This window comes from Galeopterus variegatus, unplaced genomic scaffold, assembly GCF_000696425.1.
Source record: "Galeopterus variegatus unplaced genomic scaffold, G_variegatus-3.0.2 Scaffold8479, whole genome shotgun sequence".
Taxonomy (NCBI): domain Eukaryota; kingdom Metazoa; phylum Chordata; class Mammalia; order Dermoptera; family Cynocephalidae; genus Galeopterus; species Galeopterus variegatus.
In genome coordinates, this window is record NW_007734590.1 from 64,568 (window position 1) to 76,753 (window position 12,186).

Consider the following 12,186-nt stretch of genomic DNA (forward strand, 5'->3'; position numbering starts at 1 on the left):
GCAAAGTCAGAGAACCCCCAAAGGAGATAGAAACTCAAAAATCTCACAGACGCTCTTACAGCCTTTCCCTTCCTGCCAGAGATTCACCTTGGAGAGCACTTCTTTGCTCTGCCCTTTAGGGGATTTTTATATTTGTTGGATTTAAGGGAGGAGTGATTCCTTTATGCCTTTACAGTACCACCACCCTTACACAAGTCCTACTTTTCTCTTGCTTGGACTTTTGGAAGGGCTTCCCAACAGTTATCCCTGCTTCTGGTTCACTCCCTTACTCGCTGAGATTCATCTTCGTAAGTTTCACTCCATTGATTAAAATTGTTCAGCCCGTTCTTGCTTCAAATTGAATCAAAATCTTCAGCCTGCCTTTTAAGTCCAACCAATCAACCTTATCACCTGCTAGTCCTAAGGGTACCAGAGTTCCTTGCTAGCTCCCCAAACATGTTGCTACCCTACCCCCCAATCTAAACATTTTTCCTGCCTTTGTGTCTGGTCAACTTGTCACCTCTTCCTAGAACTCTCTCCTATTTTCACTAAATGGAATTAAGGAATAGTATCACCCATTCATGGCAGAGTGGCCCCCAGTTATATGGGCCTTTCTTCAGCCCCTCAAGCCCTAATTTTTTTTTTTTTCACTTCAGGGCCTTTGTACTTGCTTTTCTCTCTGTCTGGAACTTTCTTCACTTATTTAGTTCCTTCTCAATCTTCTAGGCCCTTCACTTAAAGTAGGTCCCTTGATTTTCCCTCTTCTAGCATCCTATTCTTTTTTCCTTTAGAGCACTTACCAAATCTGCAATTATATATTTAAGTATCCATTTATTTGTCTAATTCCCTGCTAGACTGTGCAGACAGTGTTCATGTCTGTTTGTTCTCCACTGTATTTTAACACCTAGCACAGTATCAGGCCATAGTATGCATGAATATTTGCTGAATGCATGGTTGATTGAACGGGTTATAATGCATAGAATTCATGGTCTGTCATTAGCAAAATCCCATATATTCTCAATCGCTTCTCTGCTTTCACTTAGACCTGGCTCTCCCCAAAGTATACTGATTCTCCCAAGTGGTGTCTTTTCTCTTTTGTTCACTTCATAGATTAATGCATGGCATAGAGTAGATGCTCCACATAATTTATTTAATTACTATTTACTTTCAATGTCCTTTTCTCTCCAGTCTAATGAATGGTCAGGAAGATAGCCCAACAGAATGAAAAGAAGTCATTGTTCTGGAGTCAGACAGACTGAGATTGAATCCTAGCCCTGCTGCTGACTAGCTGGTAATCTCGACCAAGGTTTTTAACTTCTCTGAGCCTCAGCTTTTATCCTTTATGTGTATAGATTTTAACTTGGGCAGAGGGTACCTGTTAGGTGGGCCCAAGGAGTTGATCGACACTGCCCCCTAGAGGACTCTTGTTTCTAGGACAAATGACTTTGACCCCCAGGACTGTTTGAGGATCTTTGAGCTCCTAAACACACCTGAAAGAGAGAAAGGCTCCAGATCAACCCTGGGGGAGTTGGCCCCAGCATAGCAGTGGGCCACGGATAAAAAGTTTAGTGGTCTAGGACAGGGTAGCACAGACATTGGCAAGGTCAGCAACACTGGAGCAACAGAGTGACAGTGGGAGTTCCAATTATTTCTGAGAATTGGAGGGGGGGCCTGGCTGAAAGCCTGCCTTTATGGCTATTTAAGCTTGTGGCGGGTTGTTCAGTGCTTGAAGATTTATAATATTGTTAAATGTTTCATACATTTGTGTTAACCATAGGTGAGGTCAGGGCTATTTCTGAGTCACGTGTAAAATGGAGATAATAATAAGTGCCCACCTTTCAGGGTTGCTGTGAGGATCAAATGAGAAAGCAGATTCATGTAATGTGCTAATATGGTGACTGATACATATACTTGCTCAAGAAATGGCTACTGCTGTTTTTTTTGTAGAAAATAAGGCAGCCTTTCCACTCTCCTTTCTTACGCAGCATGACAAACTTATTATCTAATAAAAGAGAGTCAGAAAAAATGGATTAGAACACGAATATTTTCAAGCTATGCACTTTTTATAGGCAGTCCTTTGCTTTTCTGTTTTAATAATAAAATATAGACATTATGTTAATAAATATATTTAATTAAATATATTGAAAATATATTCATAGACAATAAAGTGACTACTAAATGGTTGCCAGTGGACAGGATGGGCATAGAAATTGATTGAGAAAGGGTATATGGAACCTTCTAAGGTAAAAGAAATGTTCTATATCTTAATTGTGGTAATTGTTACATGGATATATACATTTGTCAAAATTCATCAAACCGTACACTTAAATGCGTGTTTCACTGGATGTAAATTATACCTCAATAGAATTGATTTTTTTTTTTTTTTAAAAAGATGACCGGTAAGGGGATCTTAACCCTTGACTTGGTGTTGTCAGCACCATGCTCACCCAGTGAGCCAACCGGCCATCCCTATGTGGGATCCGAACCCTTGGCCTCAAACATACATATTACGTGCATTCTTAAGTGTTGTGGTGAAGCTGGCTCACCTGGGCTTACAAAAAGCAGACAAACATACATATTACGTGCATTCTTAAGTGTTGTGGTGAAGCTGGCTCACCTGGGCTTACAAAAAGCAGACAAACATACATATTACGTGCATTCTTAAGTGTTGTGGTGAAGCTGGCTCACCTGGGCTTACAAAAAGCAGACAAACATACATATTACGTGCATTCTTAAGTGTTGTGGTGAAGCTGGCTCACCTGGGCTTACAAAAAGCAGACAAACATACATATTACGTGCATTCTTAAGTGTTGTGGTGAAGCTGGCTCACCTGGGCTTACAAAAAGCAGACAAACATACATATTACGTGCATTCTTAAGTGTTGTGGTGAAGCTGGCTCACCTGGGCTTACAAAAAGCAGACAAACATACATATTACGTGCATTCTTAAGTGTTGTGGTGAAGCTGGCTCACCTGGGCTTACAAAAAGCAGACAAACATACATATTACGTGCATTCTTAAGTGTTGTGGTGAAGCTGGCTCACCTGGGCTTACAAAAAGCAGACAAACATACATATTACGTGCATTCTTAAGTGTTGTGGTGAAGCTGGCTCACCTGGGCTTACAAAAAGCAGACAAACATACATATTACGTGCATTCTTAAGTGTTGTGGTGAAGCTGGCTCACCTGGGCTTACAAAAAGCAGACAAACATACATATTACGTGCATTCTTAAGTGTTGTGGTGAAGCTGGCTCACCTGGGCTTACAAAAAGCAGACAAACATACATATTACGTGCATTCTTAAGTGTTGTGGTGAAGCTGGCTCACCTGGGCTTACAAAAAGCAGACAAACATACATATTACGTGCATTCTTAAGTGTTGTGGTGAAGCTGGCTCACCTGGGCTTACAAAAAGCAGACAAACATACATATTACGTGCATTCTTAAGTGTTGTGGTGAAGCTGGCTCACCTGGGCTTACAAAAAGCAGACAAACATACATATTACGTGCATTCTTAAGTGTTGTGGTGAAGCTGGCTCACCTGGGCTTACAAAAAGCAGACAAACATACATATTACGTGCATTCTTAAGTGTTGTGGTGAAGCTGGCTCACCTGGGCTTACAAAAAGCAGACAAACATACATATTACGTGCATTCTTAAGTGTTGTGGTGAAGCTGGCTCACCTGGGCTTACAAAAAGCAGACAAACATACATATTACGTGCATTCTTAAGTGTTGTGGTGAAGCTGGCTCACCTGGGCTTACAAAAAGCAGACAAACATACATATTACGTGCATTCTTAAGTGTTGTGGTGAAGCTGGCTCACCTGGGCTTACAAAAAGCAGACAAACATACATATTACGTGCATTCTTAAGTGTTGTGGTGAAGCTGGCTCACCTGGGCTTACAAAAAGCAGACAAACATACATATTACGTGCATTCTTAAGTGTTGTGGTGAAGCTGGCTCACCTGGGCTTACAAAAAGCAGACGCATGGCCTTTACTGTCCACATTTCTATCAGCATTCTGCTCACCACCACATGAGTCTCTAAGGCATTCCAAACTTTCCCTCGTCTTTTTCTCTTCTTCTGAGTCCTCCAAACTCCTCTAACCATTGCCCATTACCCAGTTCCAAAGCTGCATCCACATTTTCAGGTATCTGTTTTGCAACACCCCACTCCTCGGTACCAATTTTCTGTTTTAGTCTGTTTTGTGCTGCTATAACAGAATACCTGAAACTGGGTAATTTGTAAAGGAAAGAGGTTTATTTGGCTTACGATTCTGGGACAGATGCATCTGGCGTGGGCCACAGGCTGCTTCTACTCATGGCGGAAAGTGGCAGGGAGCCGGTGGGTACAAGCAGATCACATGGTGAGAGGAAGCGAGAGAGAGAGGCAAGAGAGAGAAGCAAGAGAGAGGATGCCAGGGTCTTTTTAAGCAACGAGCTCTCGTGGGAACTAGTCGAGTGAGAACTTACTCTTTAATCCCCCTTCCCCCAGGGAGAGCATTAATCCATTCATGAGGGATCTGCCCCATGATTCAATCAGTTTCCAACACTGCCACATTGGAGATCAAATTTCCACATGAGTTTTGGAGGGGACAACACATCCAAACTCCACCAACTTGCAAACTGTATTTTAACTATACTTTATGTTAACATCTTTTTTCCCATATTATCTTAGGTTCGGGGCATTTTTATACATTCAACTTGTTCCAGTTGATTACAGTCATTGATTTCAATATTCAACTTGTCATGGCTTGACTGTCCCTGGTTGTGAAAACTTTCTTCTCAGACCATCCCATTAGCTTCTCCAACACTATACTTGAAATCCCCAAAGAATCGCTGCTTCCCTTAAGGAACACAATGCACCGGAGTTTCTCTGCCTGGAGATTTGGCACAAGAAGCCCTAGTTCCTTAAGGGTAATGTGAAGGAAAATGTGGATTTAGGCACCAGGGCTGCATTTGTATCATTCTCAGTGACAACATGTTGGGTGTCGGCAGGGCCCAAAACAAAGCAAACATTAACCATTTCACTCACTGAGTGGATGCCTTTCAGAGTCTTGAGTTCAATTTAACCTAAACTTCATTATTTTCATCTTAATCTAATGCAAATAATAACTCTAAATAAAAATTAAAATTCTACATGAAAATTCTAATAGTTTAACATTGCAATCCCCCTCTCCAACATTCCCAATCTCTCTTATTCTGCTCTACTTTTCCCATAATACTTATATTTTCCAACATACCATCTCTCAATTTTCATTTACTTTTTTTCCTTTTATTTTCTTAAATTGAAACATAATTGATTGTACATATCTGAGGGTACAACATTGAATATACCTATGTACATTATGTGATACTTAAATCAGGATAAGTATGTTCAACATCACACAATACAATCATTTACCATTCTTTGTGGTCCTTTACCAATTTCTTGCTAAACCCCCCTCCACCTTTCCCACCTCTGGTGGCCTCAGTTCTATTCTCTCTTTTTGAAAGTTCAGAGAACTATTGTGATTGTTTTATCTTTCTTACTTTTTAACTTATTTATTTTTTAATTCCCATTTATGAGTAAGGACATATGATATTTCTCTTTCTGTGCCTGGCTTATTTCACTTAACACAATTTTCTCCAATTTCATTCATGCTGCTGCAAAAGGCAGAATTTCACTCTTTTTGATGGCAGAGTAGTGTTCTGTATTAGTCCGTTTTTGTTGCTTATAACAAAATACCTGAAACTGGGTGATTTACAATGAAAACAAAATTTATGGCTTACAGTTTCTGAGGCTGAGAGGTCCAAAGTCCATCTGGTGGAGGTGACAGTGACCCAGGGGTCTCACATTGCAGGATGGTGGAAGCAGAGAGAGCAAAAGTTAGACTTTACTCTTCTCTTAAAGCCCTCAGAACCACACCCCTGACCACCATTTTTAATCCATTCACTACTGCACAGTCATATGATCCAATCACCTCTTCAAGCCTCCACCTTTCAATTACCATAATAGGATATCCCACCCTCTTAACAGTCACAGTGGGGCTAAGTTTCTAATACATAAAACATGGGGGATACATTTTAAGCTTCAATGAGTTTTGGGGGGACATAATTCAATCCACTACATATTCCATTGTGTGTGTGTGTGTGTGTGCATGTGTGTGTATACATTTTCCTTATCCAATCGTCCATCGATGGGCATTTAGGTTGGTTCCAACTCTTGGCTGTTGTAAATAGAGCTGCGATAAGCATTGGGAGTGCAGGTGTCCCTTTGACATGATGATTTACATTCCTTTGGGTATACACCCAGCAGTGGGATTACTAGATCGTACGGCAGTTCATTTTGTAGTTGTCTGAGGAACCTCCACACTGTATTCTGTAATGGCTACACTAATTTCCCTTTCTACCAACAGTGTAGGAGGGTTCCCCTTTCTCCGCATCCTCTCCAGCATCTGTTATTCTGTTTTTTTGATAATGGCCAGTCTAATTGGGGTGAGATGATATCTCAATGTGGTTTTGATTTGCATTTCCCCGATGCTTAGTGATGTTGAGCACTTTTTCATGTGTCCATTGGCCATTTGTGTATCTTCCTTTGAGAATTGCTTATTCAGCTCCTTTGCCCGTTTTTTGATTGGATTACTTGTTTTTTACTAAGTTGTTTGATTTCTTTGTATATTCTGGATATTAATCCTTTGTTGGATGTGTAGTTTCCAAATATTTTCTCCCATTCTGTAGGCTGTGTTTTTGTTCTGTTAAATGTTTCTTTTGCTGTGCAGAAGCTTTTTAGTTCATATAATCCTATTTGTTTATTTTTTTCTTTTATTGCTTGTGCTTTGGGGGTCTTGTTCATAAAGTCTTTGCCCAGTTCTACTTCCTGAAGTGTTTCTCCTGTATTTTCTTTTTGGAGTTTTAAAGTTTCAGGTCTTATATTTACGTCTTTAATCCATTTTGAGTTGATTTTGGTATATGAAGAGAGGTACAGGTCTAATTTCATTCTTCTACATATGGATGTCCAGTTTTCCCAGCACCATTTATTGAAGAGGCAATCCTTTTCCCAATGTATATTCTTGTTGCCTTTGCCAAAGATTAGTTGGCTGTAAGCATGTGAGTTGGTTTCTGGGTTCTCTATTCTGTCCCATTGGTCCAAGTGTCTGTTTTTATGCCAGTACCATACTGTTTTGGTTACTACAGCTTTGTAGTATAATTTGAAGTCAGGTAGTGTTATGCCTCCAGCTTTGTTTTATTTTTTATTTTTTGCCCAGGATTGCTTTGGCTATTTGCAGTCTTTTGTTCTTTCATGTGAATGTTAAGATTGTTTTTCCTATTTCTGTGAAGAATGTCATTGGTATTTTGATGGGGATTGCATTGAATCTGTAGATCACTTTGGGTAGTATGGACATTTTCACAATTGAAAATATGAATTGTTAATTCTTCCAATCCAAGTGCATGGAATATCTTCCCATCTTTTTGTGTCCTTTTAAATTTCTTTCAGCACTGATTTATAGTTTTCACTGTAGAGTTCTTTCACCTCCTTGGTTCAATTTATTCCTAGGTATTTAATTTTTTTGGTGACTATTGTAAGTGGGCTTGATTTCTTTTTCTGCTAGTTTGTTATTGGAGTATAAAACCGCTACTGATATTTGTGTGTAGGTTTTGTATCCTGAAATTTTACTGAAATCATTTATTGGCTCTAAGAATTTTTTTTTTTTGTAGTTTTCAGATTTTGTTTTATATATAGGATCATGTCATCTGCAAACACGGACAGATTAACTTTGTCTTTTCCAATCTGGATGCACTTTATTTCTTTCTCTTTCATGATTGCTCTGGCTAGTTCTTCCAATACTGTGTTAAATAGGAATGGTGAGAGTGGGCATCCTTGTCTTGTTCCTGTTCTTAAGGGAAAAACTTTCAGCCTTTCCCTATTCAGGATGATATGGGCAGTGGGTTTGTTGTATATGGCTTTTATTGTGTTGAGATACTTTCCTTCTATACTTAATTTGCTGAGAGTCTTTATCATGAAGGACATTGAATTTGTCAAACGTTTTCTGCATCTATTGAAATAATCATTTGATTTTTGTCCTTGGTCTTGTCAATGTGGTGTATCACATTCATTGACTTGTGCATATTGTACCACCCTTCCATCCCTGGGATGAATCTCACTTGATCATGGTGCATAATTTTTTTATGTATTTCTGTATTCTGATGGCTAATATTTTATTGAGGATTTTTGCATCTATGTCAATCAAAGATATTGGCCTGTAGTTTTCTTTTTTTGTTGTATCTGTCTTGTTTTGGTATCAAGGTGATGTTTGGGAGAATGGCCTCTGTTTCAATATTTTGAAATAGTTTGAAGAGAATTGGTATTAATTCCTCTTTAAAGGTTTGGTAGAATTCAGCAGTAAAGCCATCCAGTTCTGGGCTTTTCATTGTTGGGAGGCTGCTGATTAGTGCTTTAATCTTGTTGCTTGTTATTCATCTTCTCAGGTTTTCTATTTCTTCTTAGTTCAGTCTTGGTAATTTGCATGTGTCAGAAATTTATCCATGTCCTCCAAGTTTTCAAATTTGTTGGAATATAGTTGTTCATAATAGTCTTAATGATTCTTTGTATTTCTGGGGTATTGATTGTAATGTCTCCTCTTTTTTCTGATTTTTGTTATTTGAGTCTTCTGTCTTCTTTTTTTAGTTAGCCTGTCTAATGGTTTGTCTATTTTGTCTATCTTGTCAAAAATCCAACTTTTTGTTTCATTCATCTTTTGTCTTTTTCTGGAGTCTCTATTTCATTTAGTTCTGCTCTGATCTTAATTATTTCTTTTCATCTACTAATTTTGGGGTTGGATTCTTCTTGTTTTTGTAGTTCTTTGAGGTTTAGCATTAGGTCATTTATTTGAAATGTTTCTATTCTTTTGATGTAAGCATTTATTGCAATAAACTTCCCTCTTAGCACTTCTTTTTTTTCCCCCCCTTTTTGTCTTTTTTTGTGACTGGTGACGGGATCGCAACCCTCGGCATCGCGCCCGCACTGCGCTCAACCAGCGAGTGGACCGGTCTCTATATGGGATCCGAACCCTCGGCGGGAGTGCCGCTGCGCTCCCAAGCACCGCACTCTACCGAGTGCACCACCGGCCGGCCCCCCTCTTAGCACTTCTTTTGCAGTATCCCACAGGTCTTGCTATAATGTGTCTTTATTTTCATTAATTTCAAGAAATTTTTTGATTTCCTGTGTAATTTCTTCTTGGACCCATAGGTCATTCAGGAGCATGTTGTTTAATTTCCATATATTTGTATAGTTTCCAGAATTTCATTTGTTTTCAATTTTTAGTTTTAATTCAGTGTGGTCTGAAAAGATACTTGAAATGATTTCAATTTTTAAAAATTTGTTGAGACTTAATTTATGACCCAACATGTGGTCTTCCTGGAGAATGTTCCATGTGCTGGTAAGAAGAATGTATATTCTGTAGTTGTTGGATTAAATGTTCTATAGATATCTGCTAGATCCAATAGGTCTAAAGTGTAGTTTAAATCCTGTGTTTCTCTGTTGATTTGTTGCCTAGATAATCTGTCCAGTGCTGAGAGAGGGGTATTCAGGTCCCCAACTATTATCATATTGGGTCTGTCTTTTTTTCAGGTCTAATAAGTAAAGAAGAGGTTTCTATGTTAACAATATATGACTTATTAAATAGATTTATTTGTGTCCTAACTCAAGATATTTGAAGAAATTTATAGCAAGAACACATGCAATAAAGTAGAAGCTAAAATAGAGCATCATATTTATTGAGAAAGGCAGGCACCCAGCTTTGGGTCTGCAGTCCTTGGACACGTTGGCCTGATTTCTTGTATTAGTCTTTTTCTGTTGCTTATAACAAAATACTTGAAACTGGGTGATTTATAAAGAAAAAAAATGTTATTGTTTACAGTTTTAGAGAATGGAAAGTCCACAGTGCAGGGAACACATCTGGTGAGGGTCTTGGTGGTGGCGACAGTGACCCAGGGGTCTCACATGGCAGAAAATGGAGCAGAGCAGAGAGATAGTTCCACATGTGCTCTCCTTTTAAAGCCCTCAGAACCACGCTCCTAGCCCCCATTACTAATCCATTTCCTATGGCATGTTCCTACAATCTAATCACCTCTTCAAGGCCTCACATTTCAATTACCATAATAGGATTTCTCACCCTCAACAGTTACAGTGGGAATTAAGCTTCTAATATATTAACTTTGGGAGACACAATTCAATCAATCCACAGCATTTCTCTTCCTTTTCTTTCTGTGCTTCTTTGTTTCTCTTTCAATAGCATATTTTACATCCTCCTTTGGAATATGGATAATGGTGAGAAAATGTTGTCATAATTTATTTTCTTTTTTTTTTTTCTTTTTAAAAGATGACCGGTAAGGGGATCTTAACCCTTGACTTGGTGTTGTCAGCACCACGCTCAGCCAGTGAGCGAACCGGCCATCCCTATATGGGATCCGAACCCGGGGCCTTGGTGTTATCAGCACCACACTCTCCCGAGTGAGCCACGGGCCGGCCCATCATAATTTATTTTCTGTTGAGGTACTGCTAGATACCATGGAAGGAATAGCCTTATTGAGAAAGTATCGGGCATTCCTGGAGGTCCATCTGAGAGCTTTACCAATGCTTATAGGAAATGCTCGACATTACAACATTCCGAGACACCAAGAACTCACCACAAGAAGTAAGGCAGCAAGAACCTCCTCAGGAAATATTAAGACATATTTTCCTCCTCAGGAAAATATCTCTTAATTTGGGCAAACTGGCTTCTTTTTCCCATCTCTCCTGGTCAAAAATCTTCTCCACCCACCATTGCTTATATGCTACTGGTATATAGAACCTAGTTGAGATGGAGGAGGTGAGCTGGACTGGGAGGGAATGGTTTAGCATATATAAGCTCAGATCATATAAAGTCCTTTGTAAAAGTTGATTCCTCAGAATTGTGCCTGACCCCAAGATGCCATTGTGCGTCATGAGTTCATGAAGTCTCCTAAAATAGCAATGAGGTTAGGTATTTGGGCTCTGGAGTCAGAATTGCTGGCTTCAAATTCTGTTTCTTACTAGCTCTCTTGCCTTTGCCTTCGCTTCATGTCTCAGTTTCTTCACCTGAAAACTGAGGATGATTGAGTTCACTTCATAGGGTTGATGTTGGCTTAAATTAGATAATTTCCATAAACCTCTAACAAAGTTCATGGCTCGCAGTAAGTGGTCAATAAATGTTAATGACAATTATTAGTCTTTGTCTTCTCCCCGGAGGCTATGCTACTAACAAATAAGTAGTTTTCTGGTGATTTTGATCTGACCCATAAATGATGTTAACAGCACCAACATGAGAGGCAGATTCTATACTTACTTCTCCCACAGGGCCTCCTTCTTCTGCCTAGAATGCTCCCTAGTCGTGCAAGTAAACTTATCTTTCAAGTGTGGCTTCCATAATAAAACCTTCACTGACCTCAGAGTCTAAGTAAAATTCCCTTTCTATACCTTTTCTGCATAGAACTGATCGGAAGTGTAATTTTACAATTTCTTACATAGTTATTCCATTGTATCTGCCTCCCCACAAATCAGCAGGTTCCATGAGGAACCTGTCTGTGTTTGCTCATCTCTGTATCCTCAGGACCAGCATTGTGCCTGGAATATAATAGGCACTCAGAAACTATGTTTGGAGCTGGCCCGTGGCTCACTCAGGAGAGTGCGGTGCTGATAACACCAAGGCCACAGGTTTGGGTCCCTATACAGGGATGGCCGGTTAGCTCACTTGGGAGAGCGTGGTGCTGACAACACCAAGTCAAGTGTTAAGATCCCCTTACTGGTCATGTTTAAAAAAAAAAAAAACTATGAACAAATGAGTGTCCCTCATGTAATCCTCCATACATACAAGCTCTTTCTGTTAGACTGTAATTTTTAAAAAGTTAACTTTGCAGTTGAAAAATACTTTTTACACTTGTTACTATAGACTTTTAATGGGTGTTGGCAGCAGAGAGTTGAAGCTTATGTTCTCTGATAAAGTTTTAGTCCACTGACATTTGCTGGCAGAAAATGGATGACTCCCAAATAGAAGGCATAGTTGAGAAAAGCTACATTCTCCAAAAGTTTCCTATTGTTGTTTTTTCACATAACCTGGTTGAAACTTTTCATGCACTTATCCAATTCTTCTTACCTGTCGATATTTTTTTTTCCAGTGGCTATAATCGTATTATTTTATTAAGGGTCAC